This window comes from Pseudophryne corroboree, chromosome 2 (genome assembly GCF_028390025.1).
Source record: "Pseudophryne corroboree isolate aPseCor3 chromosome 2, aPseCor3.hap2, whole genome shotgun sequence".
Lineage (NCBI taxonomy): Eukaryota > Metazoa > Chordata > Amphibia > Anura > Myobatrachidae > Pseudophryne > Pseudophryne corroboree.
Window position 1 is genome coordinate 482,592,420 of NC_086445.1, and position 24,703 is coordinate 482,617,122.

A 24,703-nucleotide genomic window follows, 5' to 3' on the forward strand; every position below is an offset into this window, starting at 1 on the left:
TCACCATGTCCCTTGCAGGGATCCTTTGACATGAGCACATTATCAATGTTTTTGGGCACATTACATCATGCCACATGACAATAGCAGTACACATGGAGCCATAAGAAAATCTGTCATTAACAAGCATTAAAAACAACCACTCAGCTTGTAATCTCTTCCTCCATTTCTCCCATGATAGAAGAAAAGGAACGGTCATCAAAAGCAAACAGCAGCTACAATGAAGCAGCACTGAGAGCTCACTTCGCGCTCAGAAAAGATTACTATTGCTCTTCCTCATGGTTGGTAGGTCTGGACACTTTAGAGCACATTTCCAAAAGTTAAAACCTATAGAAATGATCCCTGAAAGTATAGTCTTAACCATAACAGCCTAGCATTTTTACTGCTGTGGGAAGGAGAGTCTTTTTAATATAATGGAGATTTTTAAAATGATCTCACAGTTGAACATATCTTGAATATATCAGATAGTAAGAAACTATGCTGCCTTTAAAATGTGGACCAACGATGGACTCAGCTTTTCTTACAGAATGTATTCTTCTATGATTGTGCACTCACTTGCTCATCTGCATATTTAAGATACTCTGGCCAACCAGGAAGCACCTCTGAAACAGCCGAGACACAGCTTAAAGCAGCAACAACAGCCTCAGCTAATAACGGACTATGCACACAGAATGTCAGGATCACAAAACCAAACATATGTTATAGAGAAAAACAAAGTCTAAACACGTGCTTTTCTGGCATGGTGACAATTCTGCTTGGTAGATCACTAACGATCATGTTATATTTGCTGTGGGATGGGTGCTTTTGTTTCTGTTCCTCTACTGTTAGTTCATTTTACGCTGGGGGGATGTTCGATGCAACAGAACCTCATATGTAGGCTGGTATTTGAAGAGTAATAAGAGCGATATATTACATAATATTAATGTAACAAAGATACTACCTTTTATATCTTTCTTTTATGACAAAAATGAGTAAACATGGGGAATAAACACGACAAATGACATACAAACCACCTCCTGCTTGCTTTTGGGTGTAATTTGTAATAAAACCATAAAGATATTCAAATGAACCATGTTAGTTTCACTGCTAGCCTTCATTTGGCATGGATTTCCTCTAAATGGTTTTCATATTAAAAAAAAGGGGATTCCCCGAAATATGTACTGAAATGTTGCAACTACTCTACCTTACATCACAAATGCTTCCAAAATAATGTGTCCTCTGCTCCCCGGAAGGCTTCCCATCACGCCACAGCAGGTATGGACATCGGAAGCCTGGCATTAATTGGTTGCCGGGCTGATGACATCAAACGCAGCCATGCACATTGAATGATTGCAATGGTGTAACCATCAATTGCTTTACTGTGAACATGTGTAGAATCTTTCAGAGCTTTGTGCAAGCGTGCATTTACCTGAGCTGCGGACACCCCTTTCCGGGTGTCCGCAAATGCACAGAAGTACCTGAACATCGGATTGGCAACCATCGAATCCTCGCAATTTAGTGGAAAAGGGTACTTTGATCGAATTGGAAAGACTGTTGATTGGTAGCCATCGACCTCAAACGTCCATCCCTATGTCTTGTGAGCATGTACATAAATAGGTTGTGAAACAGAGGGTCTAATTCAGAGTTGTACGCAAACGCAGCCGTTTCCATACAACTGTGATGTTTGGTGATCTGTGACTGCGAGATTGCTCGCAGGGCCCCCTAAGCCTCAACATGATTCACATGCTGTGGCCAAAATGGTGTTATCCCACCCCTGTTTTGTAGGCTTGCCGAGGCCAGGGTCTGCGTCCTCCAGTGCAGAATTCCTGGTCTTGGCAGAGTGAAACCCCAGGCCATCCTGAGTAACCTGGTTGCTCAGATGGGCGATGTTCACGCAAGTGATCTAATGGCTGCTACTGCTTGCCGTACAACTTATAATCAGACCTAGAAACTCAGCACTTACACTGGACCAGGGCCATAACTAGGGGTCTGCGATCGGTGCTGCCCTGCAGTCAGTATTGCTGCAGCAGTGCCACCTGGAGTGCCCTTTGGATGCTTCAGGCAGGAGCCCTACAGTACGTACAACAGCTCGAAGCGTCCTCAGGGTGCTTCTGCATCCAAAGAGACAGCATCGGATCAATTGCGTAAACATCAACCGAGTACTCAGGATGGCCAGGCTGTTTGCGCTGCTGGGGCCAGGAAATTTGCATCAGACGATGCAGAGCCTGGCCTCGCCACTCCCAGAAAATAGAGGTACAACTTCCTGTTTTAGTGAAATCTACCCACCCCACACGTCTGCAGACTGTCCATCAGACTTGCGTCACAGAGGACACTGCGTGCGATCACACATGCGCCCACCATCGTAGACGTACATAAACCATTTGCTTTATGTACATCTTTGAATCAAGTCCTGCATACAGAGCAGTGGACATGATGCCGTGACAGAGGGTTGGACTGTCCAGCAGGGGCACAGGGGAAACCCTCGGCGGGCCCCACCTTCTCTTCTAGGGATCAGGTTCCAGATTGTGCACTTGAATGATAGATTACGCACATGTTGCCTTATAGTGCACAGGACTATGGTGTTTTTTCTGCATTACTGTTATTAATCTGGTACATAATTAAGCATGAACAAGCAGTTTTTACTATAAAATGATTAGCCAAGCCTCTGTGGCAGCTGGCCACCCCCCCCCCCCCCTCTCTGGAGACTGTCCACATCCTAAAATACGGTCCCCTACCATTGCAGTTCCCCGGTGGGCCCTTCATGCCCAAGGCAGACACTGCCGCGACAGGAGACTCGGGTGTATGGATGCAGTAGAGGGGGACACTGCCGTGACAGGAGTGCCAGGTGCCTATGTGCAGAGAAGGGGACAATGCCATGAGTCGTGACAGTTTTGCTTTTATTTTTTTGTGCTGGAGCTCAGAGCAGAGAGCTGCAGTGTTACATGGAGCACCACCTGCTGGCCATTCATGCAGAACTGCACTTGCCATATAGTGTTAAGAATACTTCCAGTTTGAAGTGACAATCCCCAAATAAGCTTCACTTGAAAATATTTTGAAGATATAAAGCCAGCTCAGTAATAGGGATAAATCACTACTAATGTGCCTGAATTTGCCACACAACAGGAATGGACATCAGAAAGCAATGATCCACAATCATCAATATTTTTTTTGTTCCCTCCAATTGACAGTCCTTTTCAATTTGATTCTGTAGAAGTGGAAACCATCGGCCCCTTTGTTCCGATGGCTTGTTCCTAATGTTTGGTGATGTCACCATGTCCCTTGCAGGGATCCTTTGACATGAGCACATTATCAATGTTTTTGGGCACATCGCATCATGCCACATGACAATAGCAGTACACATGGAGCCATAAGAAAATCTGTCATTAACATGCATTAAAAACAACCACTCAGCTTGTAATCTCTTCCTCCATTTCTGCCATGATAGAAGAAAAGGAACGGTCATCAAAAGCAAACAGCAGCTACAATGAAGCAGCACTGAGAGCTCACTTCGCGCTCAGAAAAGATTACTATTGCTCTTCCTCATGGTTGGTAGGTCTGGACACTTTAGAGCACATTTCCAAAAGTTAAAACCTATAGAAATGATCCCTGAAAGTATAGTCTTAACCATAACAGCCTAGCATTTTTACTGCTGTGGGAAGGAGAGTCTTTTTAATATAATGGAGATTTTTAAAATGATCTCACAGTTGAACATATCTTGAATATATCAGATAGTAAGAAACTATGCTGCCTTTAAAATGTGGACCAACGATGGACTCAGCTTTTCTTACAGAATGTATTCTTCTATGATTGTGCACTCACTTGCTCATCTGCATATTTAAGATACTCTGGCCAACCAGGAAGCACCTCTGAAACAGCCGAGACACAGCTTAAAGCAGCAACAACAGCCTCAGCTAATAACGGACTATGCACACAGAATGTCAGGATCACAAAACCAAACATATGTTATAGAGAAAAACAAAGTCTAAACACGTGCTTTTCTGGCATGGTGACAATTCTGCTTGGTAGATCACTAACGATCATGTTATATTTGCTGTGGGATGGGTGCTTTTGTTTCTGTTCCTCTACTGTTAGTTCATTTTACGCTGGGGGGATGTTCGATGCAACAGAACCTCATATGTAGGCTGGTATTTGAAGAGTAATAAGAGCGATAGATTACATAATATTAATGTAACAAAGATACTACCTTTTATATCTTTCTTTTATGACAAAAATGAGTAAACATGGGGAATAAACACGACAAATGATACACAAACCACCTCCTGCTTGCTTTTGGGTGTAATTTGTAATAAAACCATAAAGATATTCAAATGAACCATGTTAGTTTCACTGCTAGCCTTCATTTGGCATGGATTTCCTCTAAATGGTTTTCATATTAAAAAAAAGGGGGTTCCCCGAAATATGTACTGAAATGTTGCAACTACTCTACCTTACATCACAAATGCTTCCAAAATAATGTGTCCTCTGCTCCCCGGAAGGCTTCCCATCACGCCACAGCAGGTATGGACATCGGAAGCCTGGCATTAATTGGTTGCCGGGCTGATGACATCAAACGCAGCCATGCACATTGAATGATTGCAATGGTGTAACCATCAATTGCTTTACTGTGAACATGTGTAGAATCTTTCAGAGCTTTGTGCAAGCGTGCATTTACCTGAGCTGCGGACACCCCTTTCCGGGTGTCCGCAAATGCACAGAAGTACCTGAACATCGGATTGGCAACCATCGAATCCTCGCAATTTAGTGGAAAAGGGTACTTTGATCGAATTGGAAAGACTGTTGATTGGTAGCCATCGACCTCAAACGTCCATCCCTATGTCTTGTGAGCATGTACATAAATAGGTTGTGAAACAGAGGGTCTAATTCAGAGTTGTACGCAAACGCAGCCGTTTCCATACAACTGTGATGTTTGGTGATCTGTGACTGCGAGATTGCTCGCAGGGCCCCCTAAGCCTCAACATGATTCACATGCTGTGGCCAAAATGGTGTTATCCCACCCCTGTTTTGTAGGCTTGCCGAGGCCAGGGTCTGCGTCCTCCAGTGCAGAATTCCTGGTCTTGGCAGAGGGAAACCCCAGGCCATCCTGAGTAACCTGGTTGCTCAGATGGGCGATGTTCACGCAAGTGATCTAATGGCTGCTACTGCTTGCCGTACAACTTATAATCAGACCTAGAAACTCAGCACTTACACTGGACCAGGGCCATAACTAGGGGTCTGCGATCGGTGCTGCCCTGCAGTCAGTATTGCTGCAGCAGTGCCACCTGGAGTGCCCTTTGGATGCTTCAGGCAGGAGCCCTACAGTACGTACAACAGCTCGAAGCGTCCTCAGGGTGCTTCTGCATCCAAAGAGACAGCATCGGATCAATTGCGTAAACATCAACCGAGTACTCAGGATGGCCAGGCTGTTTGCGCTGCTGGGGCCAGGAAATTTGCATCAGACGATGCAGAGCCTGGCCTCGCCACTCCCAGAAAATAGAGGTACAACTTCCTGTTTTAGTGAAATCTACCCACCCCACACGTCTGCAGACTGTCCATCAGACTTGCGTCACAGAGGACACTGCGTGCGATCACACATGCGCCCACCATCGTAGACGTACATAAACCATTTGCTTTATGTACATCTTTGAATCAAGTCCTGCATACAGAGCAGTGGACATGATGCCGTGACAGAGGGTTGGACTGTCCAGCAGGGGCACAGGGGAAACCCTCGGCGGGCCCCACCTTCTCTTCTAGGGATCAGGTTCCAGATTGTGCACTTGAATGATAGATTACGCACATGTTGCCTTATAGTGCACAGGACTATGGTGTTTTTTCTGCATTACTGTTATTAATCTGGTACATTATTAAGCATGAACAAGCAGTTTTTACTATAAAATGATTAGCCAAGCCTCTGTGGCAGCTGGCCACCCCCCCCTCTGGAGACTGTCCACATCCTAAAATACGGTCCCCTACCATTGCAGTTCCCCGGTGGGCCCTTCATGCCCAAGGCAGACACTGCCGCGACAGGAGACTCGGGTGTATGGATGCAGTAGAGGGGGACACTGCCGTGACAGGAGTGCCAGGTGCCTATGTGCAGAGAAGGGGACAATGCCATGAGTCGTGACAGTTTTGCTTTTATTTTTTTGTGCTGGAGCTCAGAGCAGAGAGCTGCAGTGTTACATGGAGCACCACCTGCTGGCCATTCATGCAGAACTGCACTTGCCATATAGTGTTAAGAATACTTCCAGTTTGAAGTGACAATCCCCAAATAAGCTTCACTTGAAAATATTTTGAAGATATAAAGCCAGCTCAGTAATAGGGATAAATCACTACTAATGTGCCTGAATTTGCCACACAACAGGAATGGACATCAGAAAGCAATGATCCACAATCATCAATATTTTTTTTGTTCCCTCCAATTGACAGTCCTTTTCAATTTGATTCTGTAGAAGTGTAAACCATCGGCCCCTTTGTTCCGATGGCTTGTTCCTAATGTTTGGTGATGTCACCATGTCCCTTGCAGGGATCCTTTGACATGAGCACATTATCAATGTTTTTGGGCACATTGCATCATGCCACATGACAATAGCAGTACACATGGAGCCATAAGAAAATCTGTCATTAACAAGCATTAAAAACAACCACTCAGCTTGTAATCTCTTCCTCCATTTCTCCCATGATAGAAGAAAAGGAACGGTCATCAAAAGCAAACAGCAGCTACAATGAAGCAGCACTGAGAGCTCACTTCGCGCTCAGAAAAGATTACTATTGCTCTTCCTCATGGTTGGTAGGTCTGGACACTTTAGAGCACATTTCCAAAAGTTAAAACCTATAGAAATGATCCCTGAAAGTATAGTCTTAACCATAACAGCCTAGCATTTTTACTGCTGTGGGAAGGAGAGTCTTTTTAATATAATGGAGATTTTTAAAATGATCTCACAGTTGAACATATCTTGAATATATCAGATAGTAAGAAACTATGCTGCCTTTAAAATGTGGACCAACGATGGACTCAGCTTTTCTTACAGAATGTATTCTTCTATGATTGTGCACTCACTTGCTCATCTGCATATTTAAGATACTCTGGCCAACCAGGAAGCACCTCTGAAACAGCCGAGACACAGCTTAAAGCAGCAACAACAGCCTCAGCTAATAACGGACTATGCACACAGAATGTCAGGATCACAAAACCAAACATATGTTATAGAGAAAAACAAAGTCTAAACACGTGCTTTTCTGGCATGGTGACAATTCTGCTTGGTAGATCACTAACGATCATGTTATATTTGCTGTGGGATGGGTGCTTTTGTTTCTGTTCCTCTACTGTTAGTTCATTTTACGCTGGGGGGATGTTCGATGCAACAGAACCTCATATGTAGGCTGGTATTTGAAGAGTAATAAGAGCGATAGATTACATAATATTAATGTAACAAAGATACTACATTTTATATCTTTCTTTTATGACAAAAATGAGTAAACATGGGGAATAAACACGACAAATGACATACAAACCACCTCCTGCTTGCTTTTGGGTGTAATTTGTAATAAAACCATAAAGATATTCAAATGAACCATGTTAGTTTCACTGCTAGCCTTCATTTGGCATGGATTTCCTCTAAATGGTTTTCATATTAAAAAAAGGGGGTTCCCCGAAATATGTACTGAAATGTTGCAACTACTCTACCTTACATCACAAATGCTTCCAAAATAATGTGTCCTCTGCTCCCCGGAAGGCTTCCCATCACGCCACAGCAGGTATGGACATCGGAAGCCTGGCATTAATTGGTTGCCGGGCTGATGACATCAAACGCAGCCATGCACATTGAATGATTGCAATGGTGTAACCATCAATTGCTTTACTGTGAACATGTGTAGAATCTTTCAGAGCTTTGTGCAAGCGTGCATTTACCTGAGCTGCGGACACCCCTTTCCGGGAGTCCGCAAATGCACAGAAGTACCTGAACATCGGATTGGCAACCATCGAATCCTCGCAATTTAGTGGAAAAGGGTACTTTGATCGAATTGGAAAGACTGTTGATTGGTAGCCATCGACCTCAAACGTCCATCCCTATGTCTTGTGAGCATGTACATAAATAGGTTGTGAAACAGAGAGTCTAATTCAGAGTTGTACGCAAACGCAGCCGTTTCCATACAACTGTGATGTTTGGTGATCTGTGACTGCGAGATTGCTCGCAGGGCCCCCTAAGCCTCAACATGATTCACATGCTGTGGCCAAAATGGTGTTATCCCACCCCTGTTTTGTAGGCTTGCCGAGGCCAGGGTCTGCGTCCTCCAGTGCAGAATTCCTGGTCTTGGCAGAGGGAAACCCCAGGCCATCCTGAGTAACCTGGTTGCTCAGATGGGCGATGTTCACGCAAGTGATCTAATGGCTGCTACTGCTTGCCGTACAACTTATAATCAGACCTAGAAACTCAGCACTTACACTGGACCAGGGCCATAACTAGGGGTCTGCGATCGGTGCTGCCCTGCAGTCAGTATTGCTGCAGCAGTGCCACCTGCAGTGCCCTTTGGATGCTTCAGGCAGGAGCCCTACAGTACGTACAACAGCTCGAAGCGTCCTCAGGGTGCTTCTGCATCCAAAGAGACAGCATCGGATCAATTGCGTAAACATCAACCGAGTACTCAGGATGGCCAGGCTGTTTGCGCTGCTGGGGCCAGGAAATTTGCATCAGACGATGCAGAGCCTGGCCTCGCCACTCCCAGAAAATAGAGGTACAACTTCCTGTTTTAGTGAAATCTACCCACCCCACACGTCTGCAGACTGTCCATCAGACTTGCGTCACAGAGGACACTGCGTGCGATCACACATGCGCCCACCATCGTAGACGTACATAAACCATTTGCTTTATGTACATCTTTGAATCAAGTCCTGCATACAGAGCAGTGGACATGATGCCGTGACAGAGGGTTGGACTGTCCAGCAGGGGCACAGGGGAAACCCTCGGCGGGCCCCACCTTCTCTTCTAGGGATCAGGTTCCAGATTGTGCACTTGAATGATAGATTACGCACATGTTGCCTTATAGTGCACAGGACTATGGTGTTTTTTCTGCATTACTGTTATTAATCTGGTACATTATTAAGCATGAACAAGCAGTTTTTACTATAAAATGATTAGCCAAGCCTCTGTGGCAGCTGGCCACCCCCCCCTCTGGAGACTGTCCACATCCTAAAATACGGTCCCCTACCATTGCAGTTCCCCGGTGGGCCCTTCATGCCCAAGGCAGACACTGCCGCGACAGGAGACTCGGGTGTATGGATGCAGTAGAGGGGGACACTGCCGTGACAGGAGTGCCAGGTGCCTATGTGTAGAGAAGGGGACAATGCCATGAGTCGTGACAGTTTTGCTTTTATTTTTTTGTGCTGGAGCTCAGAGCAGAGAGCTGCAGTGTTACCTGGAGCACCACCTGCTGGCCATTCATGCAGAACTGCACTTGCCATATAGTGTTAAGAATACTTCCAGTTTGAAGTGACAATCCCCAAATAAGCTTCACTTGAAAATATTTTGAAGATATAAAGCCAGCTCAGTAATAGGGATAAATCACTACTAATGTGCCTGAATTTGCCACACAACAGGAATGGACATCAGAAAGCAATGATCCACAATCATCAATATTTTTTTTGTTCCCTCCAATTGACAGTCCTTTTCAATTTGATTCTGTAGAAGTGTAAACCATCGGCCCCTTTGTTCCGATGGCTTGTTCCTAATGTTTGGTGATGTCACCATGTCCCTTGCAGGGATCCTTTGACATGAGCACATTATCAATGTTTTTGGGCACATTGCATCATGCCACATGACAATAGCAGTACACATGGAGCCATAAGAAAATCTGTCATTAACAAGCATTAAAAACAACCACTCAGCTTGTAATCTCTTCCTCCATTTCTCCCATGATAGAAGAAAAGGAACGGTCATCAAAAGCAAACAGCAGCTACAATGAAGCAGCACTGAGAGCTCACTTCGCGCTCAGAAAAGATTACTATTGCTCTTCCTCATGGTTGGTAGGTCTGGACACTTTAGAGCACATTTCCAAAAGTTAAAACCTATAGAAATGATCCCTGAAAGTATAGTCTTAACCATAACAGCCTAGCATTTTTACTGCTGTGGGAAGGAGAGTCTTTTTAATATAATGGAGATTTTTAAAATGATCTCACAGTTGAACATATCTTGAATATATCAGATAGTAAGAAACTATGCTGCCTTTAAAATGTGGACCAACGATGGACTCAGCTTTTCTTACAGAATGTATTCTTCTATGATTGTGCACTCACTTGCTCATCTGCATATTTAAGATACTCTGGCCAACCAGGAAGCACCTCTGAAACAGCCGAGACACAGCTTAAAGCAGCAACAACAGCCTCAGCTAATAACGGACTATGCACACAGAATGTCAGGATCACAAAACCAAACATATGTTATAGAGAAAAACAAAGTCTAAACACGTGCTTTTCTGGCATGGTGACAATTCTGCTTGGTAGATCACTAACGATCATGTTATATTTGCTGTGGGATGGGTGCTTTTGTTTCTGTTCCTCTACTGTTAGTTCATTTTACGCTGGGGGGATGTTCGATGCAACAGAACCTCATATGTAGGCTGGTATTTGAAGAGTAATAAGAGCGATAGATTACATAATATTAATGTAACAAAGATACTACCTTTTATATCTTTCTTTTATGACAAAAATGAGTAAACATGGGGAATAAACACGACAAATGACATACAAACCACCTCCTGCTTGCTTTTGGGTGTAATTTGTAATAAAACCATAAAGATATTCAAATGAACCATGTTAGTTTCACTGCTAGCCTTCATTTGGCATGGATTTCCTCTAAATGGTTTTCATATTAAAAAAAAGGGGGTTCCCCGAAATATGTACTGAAATGTTGCAACTACTCTACCTTACATCACAAATGCTTCCAAAATAATGTGTCCTCTGCTCCCCGGAAGGCTTCCCATCACGCCACAGCAGGTATGGACATCGGAAGCCTGGCATTAATTGGTTGCCGGGCTGATGACATCAAACGCAGCCATGCACATTGAATGATTGCAATGGTGTAACCATCAATTGCTTTACTGTGAACATGTGTAGAATCTTTCAGAGCTTTGTGCAAGCGTGCATTTACCTGAGCTGCGGACACCCCTTTCCGGGAGTCCGCAAATGCACAGAAGTACCTGAACATCGGATTGGCAACCATCGAATCCTCGCAATTTAGTGGAAAAGGGTACTTTGATCGAATTGGAAAGACTGTTGATTGGTAGCCATCGACCTCAAACGTCCATCCCTATGTCTTGTGAGCATGTACATAAATAGGTTGTGAAACAGAGAGTCTAATTCAGAGTTGTACGCAAACGCAGCCGTTTCCATACAACTGTGATGTTTGGTGATCTGTGACTGCGAGATTGCTCGCAGGGCCCCCTAAGCCTCAACATGATTCACATGCTGTGGCCAAAATGGTGTTATCCCACCCCTGTTTTGTAGGCTTGCCGAGGCCAGGGTCTGCGTCCTCCAGTGCAGAATTCCTGGTCTTGGCAGAGGGAAACCCCAGGCCATCCTGAGTAACCTGGTTGCTCAGATGGGCGATGTTCACGCAAGTGATCTAATGGCTGCTACTGCTTGCCGTACAACTTATAATCAGACCTAGAAACTCAGCACTTACACTGGACCAGGGCCATAACTAGGGGTCTGCGATCGGTGCTGCCCTGCAGTCAGTATTGCTGCAGCAGTGCCACCTGGAGTGCCCTTTGGATGCTTCAGGCAGGAGCCCTACAGTACGTACAACAGCTCGAAGCGTCCTCAGGGTGCTTCTGCATCCAAAGAGACAGCATCGGATCAATTGCGTAAACATCAACCGAGTACTCAGGATGGCCAGGCTGTTTGCGCTGCTGGGGCCAGGAAATTTGCATCAGACGATGCAGAGCCTGGCCTCGCCACTCCCAGAAAATAGAGGTACAACTTCCTGTTTTAGTGAAATCTACCCACCCCACACGTCTGCAGACTGTCCATCAGACTTGCGTCACAGAGGACACTGCGTGCGATCACACATGCGCCCACCATCGTAGACGTACATAAACCATTTGCTTTATGTACATCTTTGAATCAAGTCCTGCATACAGAGCAGTGGACATGATGCCGTGACAGAGGGTTGGACTGTCCAGCAGGGGCACAGGGGAAACCCTCGGCGGGCCCCACCTTCTCTTCTAGGGATCAGGTTCCAGATTGTGCACTTGAATGATAGATTACGCACATGTTGCCTTATAGTGCACAGGACTATGGTGTTTTTTCTGCATTACTGTTATTAATCTGGTACATTATTAAGCATGAACAAGCAGTTTTTACTATAAAATGATTAGCCAAGCCTCTGTGGCAGCTGGCCACCCCCCCCTCTGGAGACTGTCCACATCCTAAAATACGGTCCCCTACCATTGCAGTTCCCCGGTGGGCCCTTCATGCCCAAGGCAGACACTGCCGCGACAGGAGACTCGGGTGTATGGATGCAGTAGAGGGGGACACTGCCGTGACAGGAGTGCCAGGTGCCTATGTGCAGAGAAGGGGACAATGCCATGAGTCGTGACAGTTTTGCTTTTATTTTTTTGTGCTGGAGCTCAGAGCAGAGAGCTGCAGTGTTACATGGAGCACCACCTGCTGGCCATTCATGCAGAACTGCACTTGCCATATAGTGTTAAGAATACTTCCAGTTTGAAGTGACAATCCCCAAATAAGCTTCACTTGAAAATATTTTGAAGATATAAAGCCAGCTCAGTAATAGGGATAAATCACTACTAATGTGCCTGAATTTGCCACACAACAGGAATGGACATCAGAAAGCAATGATCCACAATCATCAATATTTTTTTTGTTCCCTCCAATTGACAGTCCTTTTCAATTTGATTCTGTAGAAGTGGAAACCATCGGCCCCTTTGTTCCGATGGCTTGTTCCTAATGTTTGGTGATGTCACCATGTCCCTTGCAGGGATCCTTTGACATGAGCACATTATCAATGTTTTTGGGCACATCGCATCATGCCACATGACAATAGCAGTACACATGGAGCCATAAGAAAATCTGTCATTAACAAGCATTAAAAACAACCACTCAGCTTGTAATCTCTTCCTCCATTTCTCCCATGATAGAAGAAAAGGAACAGTCATCAAAAGCAAACAGCAGCTACAATGAAGCAGCACTGAGAGCTCACTTCGCGCTCAGAAAAGATTACTATTGCTCTTCCTCATGGTTGGTAGGTCTGGACACTTTAGAGCACATTTCCAAAAGTTAAAAACTATAGAAATGATCCCTGAAAGTATAGTCTTAACCATAACAGCCTAGCATTTTTACTGCTGTGGGAAGGAGAGTCTTTTTAATATAATGGAGATTTTTAAAATGATCTCACAGTTGAACATATCTTGAATATATCAGATAGTAAGAAACTATGCTGCCTTTAAAATGTGGACCAACGATGGACTCAGCTTTTCTTACAGAATGTATTCTTCTATGATTGTGCACTCACTTGCTCATCTGCATATTTAAGATACTCTGGCCAACCAGGAAGCACCTCTGAAACAGCCGAGACACAGCTTAAAGCAGCAACAACAGCCTCAGCTAATAACGGACTATGCACACAGAATGTCAGGATCACAAAACCAAACATATGTTATAGAGAAAAACAAAGTCTAAACACGTGCTTTTCTGGCATGGTGACAATTCTGCTTGGTAGATCACTAACGATCATGTTATATTTGCTGTGGGATGGGTGCTTTTGTTTCTGTTCCTCTACTGTTAGTTCATTTTACGCTGGGGGGATGTTCGATGCAACAGAACCTTATATGTAGGCTGGTATTTGAAGAGTAATAAGAGCGATAGATTACATAATATTAATGTAACAAAGATACTACCTTTTATATCTTTCTTTTATGACAAAAATGAGTAAACATGGGGAATAAACACGACAAATGACATACAAACCACCTCCTGCTTGCTTTTGGGTGTAATTTGTAATAAAACCATAAAGATATTCAAATGAACCATGTTAGTTTCACTGCTAGCCTTCATTTGGCATGGATTTCCTCTAAATGGTTTTCATATTAAAAAAAAGGGGATTCCCCGAAATATGTACTGAAATGTTGCAACTACTCTACCTTACATCACAAATGCTTCCAAAATAATGTGTCCTCTGCTCCCCGGAAGGCTTCCCATCACGCCACAGCAGGTATGGACATCGGAAGCCTGGCATTAATTGGTTGCCGGGCTGATGACATCAAACGCAGCCATGCACATTGAATGATTGCAATGGTGTAACCATCAATTGCTTTACTGTGAACATGTGTAGAATCTTTCAGAGCTTTGTGCAAGCGTGCATTTACCTGAGCTGCGGACACCCCTTTCCGGGAGTCCGCAAATGCACAGAAGTACCTGAACATCGGATTGGCAACCATCGAATCCTCGCAATTTAGTGGAAAAGGGTACTTTGATCGAATTGGAAAGACTGTTGATTGGTAGCCATCGACCTCAAACGTCCATCCCTATGTCTTGTGAGCATGTACATAAATAGGTTGTGAAACAGAGGGTCTAATTCAGAGTTGTACGCTAACGCAGCCGTTTCCATACAACTGTGATGTTTGGTGATCTGTGACTGCGAGATTGCTCGCAGGGCCCCCTAAGCCTCAACATGATTCACATGCTGTGGCCAAAATGGTGTTATCCCACCCCTGTTTTGTAGGCTTGCCGAGGCCAGGGTCTGCGTCCTCCAGTGCAGAATTCCTGGTCTTGGCAGAGTGAAACCCCAGGCCATCCTGAGTAACCTGGTTGCTCAGATGGGCGATGTTCACGCAAGTGATCTAATGGCTGCTACTGCTTGCCGTACAACTTATAATCAGACCTAGAAACTCAGCACTTACACTGGACCAGGGCCATAACTAGGGGTCTGCGATCGGTGCTGCCCTGCAGTCAGTATTGCTGCAGCAGTGCCACCTGCAGTGCCCTTTGGATGCTTCAGGCAGGAGCCCTACAGTACGTACAACAGCTCGAAGCGTCCTCAGGGTGCTTCTGCATCCAAAGAGACAGCATCGGATCAATTGCGTAAACATCAACCGAGTACTCAGGATGGCCAGGCTGTTTGCGCTGCTGGGGCCAGGAAATTTGCATCAGACGATGCAGAGCCTGGCCTCGCCACTCCCAGAAAATAGAGGTACAACTTCCTGTTTTAGTGAAATCTACCCACCCCACACGTCTGCAGACTGTCCATCAGACTTGCGTCACAGAGGACACTGCGTGCGATCACACATGCGCCCACCATCGTAGACGTACATAAACCATTTGCTTTATGTACATCTTTGAATCAAGTCCTGCATACAGAGCAGTGGACATGATGCCGTGACAGAGGGTTGGACTGTCCAGCAGGGGCACAGGGGAAACCCTCGGCGGGCCCCACCTTCTCTTCTAGGGATCAGGTTCCAGATTGTGCACTTGAATGATAGATTACGCACATGTTGCCTTATAGTGCACAGGACTATGGTGTTTTTTCTGCATTACTGTTATTAATCTGGTACATTATTAAGCATGAACAAGCAGTTTTTACTATAAAATGATTAGCCAAGCCTCTGTGGCAGCTGGCCACCCCCCCCCCCCCTCTGGAGACTGTCCACATCCTAAAATACGGTCCCCTACCATTGCAGTTCCCCGGTGGGCCCTTCATGCCCAAGGCAGACACTGCCGCGACAGGAGACTCGGGTGTATGGATGCAGTAGAGGGGGACACTGCCGTGACAGGAGTGCCAGGTGCCTATGTGCAGAGAAGGGGACAATGCCATGAGTCGTGACAGTTTTGCTTTTCTTTTTTTGTGCTGGAGCTCAGAGCAGAGAGCTGCAGTGTTACATGGAGCACCACCTGCTGGCCATTCATGCAGAACTGCACTTGCCATATAGTGTTAAGAATACTTCCAGTTTGAAGTGACAATCCCCAAATAAGCTTCACTTGAAAATATTTTGAAGATATAAAGCCAGCTCAGTAATAGGGATAAATCACTACTAATGTGCCTGAATTTGCCACACAACAGGAATGGACATCAGAAAGCAATGATCCACAATCATCAATATTTTTTTTGTTCCCTCCAATTGACAGTCCTTTTCAATTTGATTCTGTAGAAGTGTAAACCATCGGCCCCTTTGTTCCGATGGCTTGTTCCTAATGTTTGGTGATGTCACCATGTCCCTTGCAGGGATCCTTTGACATGAGCACATTATCAATGTTTTTGGGCACATTACATCATGCCACATGACAATAGCAGTACACATGGAGCCATAAGAAAATCTGTCATTAACAAGCATTAAAAACAACCACTCAGCTTGTAATCTCTTCCTCCATTTCTCCCATGATAGAAGAAAAGGAACGGTCATCAAAAGCAAACAGCAGCTACAATGAAGCAGCACTGAGAGCTCACTTCGCGCTCAGAAAAGATTACTATTGCTCTTCCTCATGGTTGGTAGGTCTGGACACTTTAGAGCACATTTCCAAAAGTTAAAACCTATAGAAATGATCCCTGAAAGTATAGTCTTAACCATAACAGCCTAGCATTTTTACTGCTGTGGGAAGGAGAGTCTTTTTAATATAATGGAGATTTTTAAAATGATCTCACAGTTGAACATATCTTGAATATATCAGATAGTAAGAAACTATGCTGCCTTTAAAATGTGGACCAACGATGGACTCAGCTTTTCTTACAGAATGTATTCTTCTATGATTGTGCACTCACTTGCTCATCTGCATATTTAAGATACTCTGGCCAACCAGGAAGCACCTCTGAAACAGCCGAGACACAGCTTAAAGCAGCAACAACAGCCTCAGCTAATAACGGACTATGCACACAGAATGTCAGGATCACAAAACCAAACATATGTTATAGAGAAAAACAAAGTCTAAACACGTGCTTTTCTGGCATGGTGACAATTCTGCTTGGTAGATCACTAACGATCATGTTATATTTGCTGTGGGATGGGTGCTTTTGTTTCTGTTCCTCTACTGTTAGTTCATTTTACGCTGGGGGGATGTTCGATGCAACAGAACCTCATATGTAGGCTGGTATTTGAAGAGTAATAAGAGCGATAGATTACATAATATTAATGTAACAAAGATACTACCTTTTATATCTTTCTTTTATGACAAAAATGAGTAAACATGGGGAATAAACACGACAAATGACATACAAACCACCTCCTGCTTGCTTTTGGGTGTAATTTGTAATAAAACCATAAAGATATTCAAATGAACCATGTTAGTTTCACTGCTAGCCTTCATTTGGCATGGATTTCCTCTAAATGGTTTTCATATTAAAAAAAAGGGGATTCCCCGAAATATGTACTGAAATGTTGCAACTACTCTACCTTACATCACAAATGCTTCCAAAATAATGTGTCCTCTGCTCCCCGGAAGGCTTCCCATCACGCCACAGCAGGTATGGACATCGGAAGCCTGGCATTAATTGGTTGCCGGGCTGATGACATCAAACGCAGCCATGCACATTGAATGATTGCAATGGTGTAACCATCAATTGCTTTACTGTGAACATGTGTAGAATCTTTCAGAGCTTTGTGCAAGCGTGCATTTACCTGAGCTGCGGACACCCCTTTCCGGGTGTCCGCAAATGCACAGAAGTACCTGAACATCGGATTGGCAACCATCGAATCCTCGCAATTTAGTGGAAAAGGGTACTTTGATCGAATTGGAAAGACTGTTGATTGGTAGCCATCGACCTCAAACGTCCATCCCTATGTCTTGTGAGCATGTACATAAATAGGTTGTGAAACAGAGGGTCTAATTCAGAGTTGTACGCAAACGCAGCCGTTTCCATACAACTGTGATGTTTGGTGATCTGTGACTGCGAGATTGCTCGCAGGGCCCCCTAAGCCTCAACATGATTCACATGCTGTGGCCAAAATGGTGTTATCCCACCCCTGTTTTGTAGGCTTGCCGAGGCCAGGGTCTGCGTCCTCCAGTGCAGAATTCCTGGTCTTGGCAGAGTGAAACCCCAGGCCATCCTGAGTAACCTGGTTGCTCAGATGGGCGATGTTCACGCAAGTGATCTAATGGCTGCTACTGCTTGCCGTACAACTTATAATCAGACCTAGAAACTCAGCACTTACACTGGACCAGGGCCATAACTAGGGGTCTGCGATCGGTGCTGCCCTGCAGTCAGTATTGCTGCAGCAGTGCCACCTGGAGTGCCCTTTGGATGCTTCAGGCAGGAGCCCTACAGTACGTACAACAGCTCGAAGCGTCCTCAGGGTGCTTCTGCATCCAAAGAGACAGCATCGGATCAATTGCGTAAACATCAACCGAGTACTCAGGATGGCCAGGCTGTTTGCGCTGCTGGGGCCAGGAAATTTGCATCAGACGATGCAGAGCCTGGCCTCGCCACTCCCAGAAAATAGAGGTACAACTTCCTGTTTTAGTGAAATCTACCCACCCCACACGTCTGCAGACTGTCCATCAGACTTGCGTCACAGAGGACACTGCGTGCGATCACACATGCGCCCACCATCGTAGACGTACATAAACCATTTGCTTTATGTACATCTTTGAATCAAGTCCTGCATACAGAGCAGTGGACATGATGCCGTGACAGAGGGTTGGACTGTCCAGCAGGGGCACAGGGGAAACCCTCGGCGGGCCCCACCTTCTCTTCTAGGGATCAGGTTCCAGATTGTGCACTTGAATGATAGATTACGCACATGTTGCCTTATAGTGCACAGGACTATGGTGTTTTTTCTGCATTACTGTTATTAATCTGGTACATAATTAAGCATGAACAAGCAGTTTTTACTATAAAATGATTAGCCAAGCCTCTGTGGCAGCTGGCCACCCCCCCCCCCCCTCTCTGGAGACTGTCCACATCCTAAAATACGGTCCCCTACCATTGCAGTTCCCCGGTGGGCCCTTCATGCCCAAGGCAGACACTGCCGCGACAGGAGACTCGGGTGTATGGATGCAGTAGAGGGGGACACTGCCGTGACAGGAGTGCCAGGTGCCTATGTGCAGAGAAGGGGACAATGCCATGAGTCGTGACAGTTTTGCTTTTATTTTTTTGTGCTGGAGCTCAGAGCAGAGAGCTGCAGTGTTACATGGAGCACCACCTGCTGGCCATTCATGCAGAACTGCACTTGCCATATAGTGTTAAGAATACTTCCAGTTTGAAGTGACAATCCCCAAATAAGCTTCACTTGAAAATATTTTGAAGATATAAAGTCAGCTCAGTAATAGGGATAAATCACTACTAATGTGCCTGAATTTGCCACACAACAGGAATGGACATCAGAAAGCAATGATCCACAATCATCAATATTTTTTTTGTTCCCTCCAATTGACAGTCCTTTTCAATTTGATTCTGTAGAAGTGGAAACCATCGGCCCCTTTGTTCCGATGGCTTGTTCCTAATGTTTGGTGATGTCACCATGTCCCTTGCAGGGATCCTTTGACATGAGCACATTATCAATGTTTTTGGGCACATCGCATCATGCCACATGACAATAGCAGTACACATGGAGCCATAAGAAAATCTGTCATTAACATGCATTAAAAACAACCACTCAGCTTGTAATCTCTTCCTCCATTTCTGCCATGATAGAAGAAAAGGAACGGTCATCAAAAGCAAACAGCAGCTACAATGAAGCAGCACTGAGAGCTCACTTCGCGCTCAGAAAAGATTACTATTGCTCTTCCTCATGGTTGGTAGGTCTGGACACTTTAGAGCACATTTCCAAAAGTTAAAACCTATAGAAATGATCCCTGAAAGTATAGTCTTAACCATAACAGCCTAGCATTTTTACTGCTGTGGGAAGGAGAGTCTTTTTAATATAATGGAGATTTTTAAAATGATCTCACAGTTGAACATATCTTGAATATATCAGATAGTAAGAAACTATGCTGCCTTTAAAATGTGGACCAACGATGGACTCAGCTTTTCTTACAGAATGTATTCTTCTATGATTGTGCACTCACTTGCTCATCTGCATATTTAAGATACTCTGGCCAACCAGGAAGCACCTCTGAAACAGCCGAGACACAGCTTAAAGCAGCAACAACAGCCTCAGCTAATAACGGACTATGCACACAGAATGTCAGGATCACAAAACCAAACATATGTTATAGAGAAAAACAAAGTCTAAACACGTGCTTTTCTGGCATGGTGACAATTCTGCTTGGTAGATCACTAACGATCATGTTATATTTGCTGTGGGATGGGTGCTTTTGTTTCTGTTCCTCTACTGTTAGTTCATTTTACGCTGGGGGGATGTTCGATGCAACAGAACCTCATATGTAGGCTGGTATTTGAAGAGTAATAAGAGCGATAGATTACATAATATTAATGTAACAAAGATACTACCTTTTATATCTTTCTTTTATGACAAAAATGAGTAAACATGGGGAATAAACACGACAAATGATACACAAACCACCTCCTGCTTGCTTTTGGGTGTAATTTGTAATAAAACCATAAAGATATTCAAATGAACCATGTTAGTTTCACTGCTAGCCTTCATTTGGCATGGATTTCCTCTAAATGGTTTTCATATTAAAAAAAAGGGGGTTCCCCGAAATATGTACTGAAATGTTGCAACTACTCTACCTTACATCACAAATGCTTCCAAAATAATGTGTCCTCTGCTCCCCGGAAGGCTTCCCATCACGCCACAGCAGGTATGGACATCGGAAGCCTGGCATTAATTGGTTGCCGGGCTGATGACATCAAACGCAGCCATGCACATTGAATGATTGCAATGGTGTAACCATCAATTGCTTTACTGTGAACATGTGTAGAATCTTTCAGAGCTTTGTGCAAGCGTGCATTTACCTGAGCTGCGGACACCCCTTTCCGGGTGTCCGCAAATGCACAGAAGTACCTGAACATCGGATTGGCAACCATCGAATCCTCGCAATTTAGTGGAAAAGGGTACTTTGATCGAATTGGAAAGACTGTTGATTGGTAGCCATCGACCTCAAACGTCCATCCCTATGTCTTGTGAGCATGTACATAAATAGGTTGTGAAACAGAGGGTCTAATTCAGAGTTGTACGCAAACGCAGCCGTTTCCATACAACTGTGATGTTTGGTGATCTGTGACTGCGAGATTGCTCGCAGGGCCCCCTAAGCCTCAACATGATTCACATGCTGTGGCCAAAATGGTGTTATCCCACCCCTGTTTTGTAGGCTTGCCGAGGCCAGGGTCTGCGTCCTCCAGTGCAGAATTCCTGGTCTTGGCAGAGGGAAACCCCAGGCCATCCTGAGTAACCTGGTTGCTCAGATGGGCGATGTTCACGCAAGTGATCTAATGGCTGCTACTGCTTGCCGTACAACTTATAATCAGACCTAGAAACTCAGCACTTACACTGGACCAGGGCCATAACTAGGGGTCTGCGATCGGTGCTGCCCTGCAGTCAGTATTGCTGCAGCAGTGCCACCTGGAGTGCCCTTTGGATGCTTCAGGCAGGAGCCCTACAGTACGTACAACAGCTCGAAGCGTCCTCAGGGTGCTTCTGCATCCAAAGAGACAGCATCGGATCAATTGCGTAAACATCAACCGAGTACTCAGGATGGCCAGGCTGTTTGCGCTGCTGGGGCCAGGAAATTTGCATCAGACGATGCAGAGCCTGGCCTCGCCACTCCCAGAAAATAGAGGTACAACTTCCTGTTTTAGTGAAATCTACCCACCCCACACGTCTGCAGACTGTCCATCAGACTTGCGTCACAGAGGACACTGCGTGCGATCACACATGCGCCCACCATCGTAGACGTACATAAACCATTTGCTTTATGTACATCTTTGAATCAAGTCCTGCATACAGAGCAGTGGACATGATGCCGTGACAGAGGGTTGGACTGTCCAGCAGGGGCACAGGGGAAACCCTCGGCGGGCCCCACCTTCTCTTCTAGGGATCAGGTTCCAGATTGTGCACTTGAATGATAGATTACGCACATGTTGCCTTATAGTGCACAGGACTATGGTGTTTTTTCTGCATTACTGTTATTAATCTGGTACATTATTAAGCATGAACAAGCAGTTTTTACTATAAAATGATTAGCCAAGCCTCTGTGGCAGCTGGCCACCCCCCCCTCTGGAGACTGTCCACATCCTAAAATACGGTCCCCTACCATTGCAGTTCCCCGGTGGGCCCTTCATGCCCAAGGCAGACACTGCCGCGACAGGAGACTCGGGTGTATGGATGCAGTAGAGGGGGACACTGCCGTGACAGGAGTGCCAGGTGCCTATGTGCAGAGAAGGGGACAATGCCATGAGTCGTGACAGTTTTGCTTTTATTTTTTTGTGCTGGAGCTCAGAGCAGAGAGCTGCAGTGTTACATGGAGCACCACCTGCTGGCCATTCATGCAGAACTGCACTTGCCATATAGTGTTAAGAATACTTCCAGTTTGAAGTGACAATCCCCAAATAAGCTTCACTTGAAAATATTTTGAAGATATAAAGCCAGCTCAGTAATAGGGATAAATCACTACTAATGTGCCTGAATTTGCCACACAACAGGAATGGACATCAGAAAGCAATGATCCACAATCATCAATATTTTTTTTGTTCCCTCCAATTGACAGTCCTTTTCAATTTGATTCTGTAGAAGTGGAAACCATCGGCCCCTTTGTTCCGATGGCTTGTTCCTAATGTTTGGTGATGTCACCATGTCCCTTGCATGGATCCTTTGACATGAGCACATTATCAATGTTTTTGGGCACATCGCATCATGCCACATGACAATAGCAGTACACATGGAGCCATAAGAAAATCTGTCATTAACAAGCATTAAAAACAACCACTCAGCTTGTAATCTCTTCCTCCATTTCTCCCATGATAGAAGAAAAGGAACGGTCATCAAAAGCAAACAGCAGCTACAATGAAGCAGCACTGAGAGCTCACTTTGCGCTCAGAAAAGATTACTATTGCTCTTCCTCATGGTTGGTAGGTCTGGACACTTTAGAGCACATTTCCAAAAGTTAAAAACTATAGAAATGATCCCTGTAAGTATAGTCTTAACCATAACAGCCTAGCATTTTTACTGCTGTGGGAAGGAGAGTCTTTTTAATATAATGGAGATTTTTAAAATGATCTCACAGTTGAACATATCTTGAATATATCAGATAGTAAGAAACTATGCTGCCTTTAAAATGTGGACCAACGATGGACTCAACTTTTCTTACAGAATGTATTCTTCTATGATTGTGCACTCACTTGCTCATCTGCATATTTAAGATACTCTGGCCAACCAGGAAGCACCTCTGAAACAGCCGAGACACAGCTTAAAGCAGCAACAACAGCCTCAGCTAATAACGGACTATGCACACAGAATGTCAGGATCACAAAACCAAACATATGTTATAGAGAAAAACAAAGTCTAAACACGTGCTTTTCTGGCATGGTGACAATTCTGCTTGGTAGATCACTAACGATCATGTTATATTTGCTGTGGGATGGGTGCTTTTGTTTCTGTTCCTCTACTGTTAGTTCATTTTACGCTGGGGGGATGTTCGATGCAACAGAACCTCATATGTAGGCTGGTATTTGAAGAGTAATAAGAGCGATAGATTACATAATATTAATGTAACAAAGATACTACCTTTTATATCTTTCTTTTATGACAAAAATGAGTAAACATGGGGAATAAACACGACAAATGATACACAAACCACCTCCTGCTTGCTTTTGGGTGTAATTTGTAATAAAACCATAAAGATATTCAAATGAACCATGTTAGTTTCACTGCTAGCCTTCATTTGGCATGGATTTCCTCTAAATGGTTTTCATATTAAAAAAAAGGGGGTTCCCCGAAATATGTACTGAAATGTTGCAACTACTCTACCTTACATCACAAATGCTTCCAAAATAATGTGTCCTCTGCTCCCCGGAAGGCTTCCCATCACGCCACAGCAGGTATGGACATCGGAAGCCTGGCATTAATTGGTTGCCGGGCTGATGACATCAAACGCAGCCATGCACATTGAATGATTGCAATGGTGTAACCATCAATTGCTTTACTGTGAACATGTGTAGAATCTTTCAGAGCTTTGTGCAAGCGTGCATTTACCTGAGCTGCGGACACCCCTTTCCGGGTGTCCGCAAATGCACAGAAGTACCTGAACATCGGATTGGCAACCATCGAATCCTCGCAATTTAGTGGAAAAGGGTACTTTGATCGAATTGGAAAGACTGTTGATTGGTAGCCATCGACCTCAAACGTCCATCCCTATGTCTTGTGAGCATGTACATAAATAGGTTGTGAAACAGAGGGTCTAATTCAGAGTTGTACGCAAACGCAGCCGTTTCCATACAACTGTGATGTTTGGTGATCTGTGACTGCGAGATTGCTCGCAGGGCCCCCTAAGCCTCAACATGATTCACATGCTGTGGCCAAAATGGTGTTATCCCACCCCTGTTTTGTAGGCTTGCCGAGGCCAGGGTCTGCGTCCTCCAGTGCAGAATTCCTGGTCTTGGCAGAGGGAAACCCCAGGCCATCCTGAGTAACCTGGTTGCTCAGATGGGCGATGTTCACGCAAGTGATCTAATGGCTGCTACTGCTTGCCGTACAACTTATAATCAGACCTAGAAACTCAGCACTTACACTGGACCAGGGCCATAACTAGGGGTCTGCGATCGGTGCTGCCCTGCAGTCAGTATTGCTGCAGCAGTGCCACCTGGAGTGCCCTTTGGATGCTTCAGGC

The 24,703-nt window shown here is 44.8% G+C and overlaps 8 non-coding genes across 8 annotated transcripts; all 8 read right to left on the minus strand.

Moving 5' to 3' along the window:
- Positions 1 to 135: 135 nt before the first annotated feature.
- On the minus strand, positions 136 to 355 carry LOC135053010 (small nucleolar RNA U3). The gene has a single exon (XR_010242419.1). It is a non-coding gene; the product is annotated as a small nucleolar RNA U3 (small nucleolar RNA).
- A 3,023-nt stretch (positions 356 to 3,378) lies between these two features.
- On the minus strand, positions 3,379 to 3,598 carry LOC135053040 (small nucleolar RNA U3). Its single transcript, XR_010242443.1, has one exon. It is a non-coding gene; the product is annotated as a small nucleolar RNA U3 (small nucleolar RNA).
- Positions 3,599 to 6,613: 3,015 nt separating this feature from the next.
- Positions 6,614 to 6,833, minus strand: LOC135053011 (small nucleolar RNA U3). Its single transcript, XR_010242420.1, has one exon. It is a non-coding gene; the product is annotated as a small nucleolar RNA U3 (small nucleolar RNA).
- A 3,014-nt stretch (positions 6,834 to 9,847) lies between these two features.
- On the minus strand, positions 9,848 to 10,067 carry LOC135053012 (small nucleolar RNA U3). The gene has a single exon (XR_010242421.1). It is a non-coding gene; the product is annotated as a small nucleolar RNA U3 (small nucleolar RNA).
- Positions 10,068 to 13,082: 3,015 nt separating this feature from the next.
- Positions 13,083 to 13,302, minus strand: LOC135052973 (small nucleolar RNA U3). The gene has a single exon (XR_010242389.1). It is a non-coding gene; the product is annotated as a small nucleolar RNA U3 (small nucleolar RNA).
- A 3,020-nt stretch (positions 13,303 to 16,322) lies between these two features.
- LOC135053014 (small nucleolar RNA U3) lies at positions 16,323 to 16,542 on the minus strand. The gene has a single exon (XR_010242422.1). It is a non-coding gene; the product is annotated as a small nucleolar RNA U3 (small nucleolar RNA).
- A 3,022-nt stretch (positions 16,543 to 19,564) lies between these two features.
- Positions 19,565 to 19,784, minus strand: LOC135053041 (small nucleolar RNA U3). The gene has a single exon (XR_010242444.1). It is a non-coding gene; the product is annotated as a small nucleolar RNA U3 (small nucleolar RNA).
- A 3,015-nt stretch (positions 19,785 to 22,799) lies between these two features.
- On the minus strand, positions 22,800 to 23,019 carry LOC135052998 (small nucleolar RNA U3). Its single transcript, XR_010242410.1, has one exon. It is a non-coding gene; the product is annotated as a small nucleolar RNA U3 (small nucleolar RNA).
- Between the last annotated feature and the right edge of the window lie 1,684 nt (positions 23,020 to 24,703).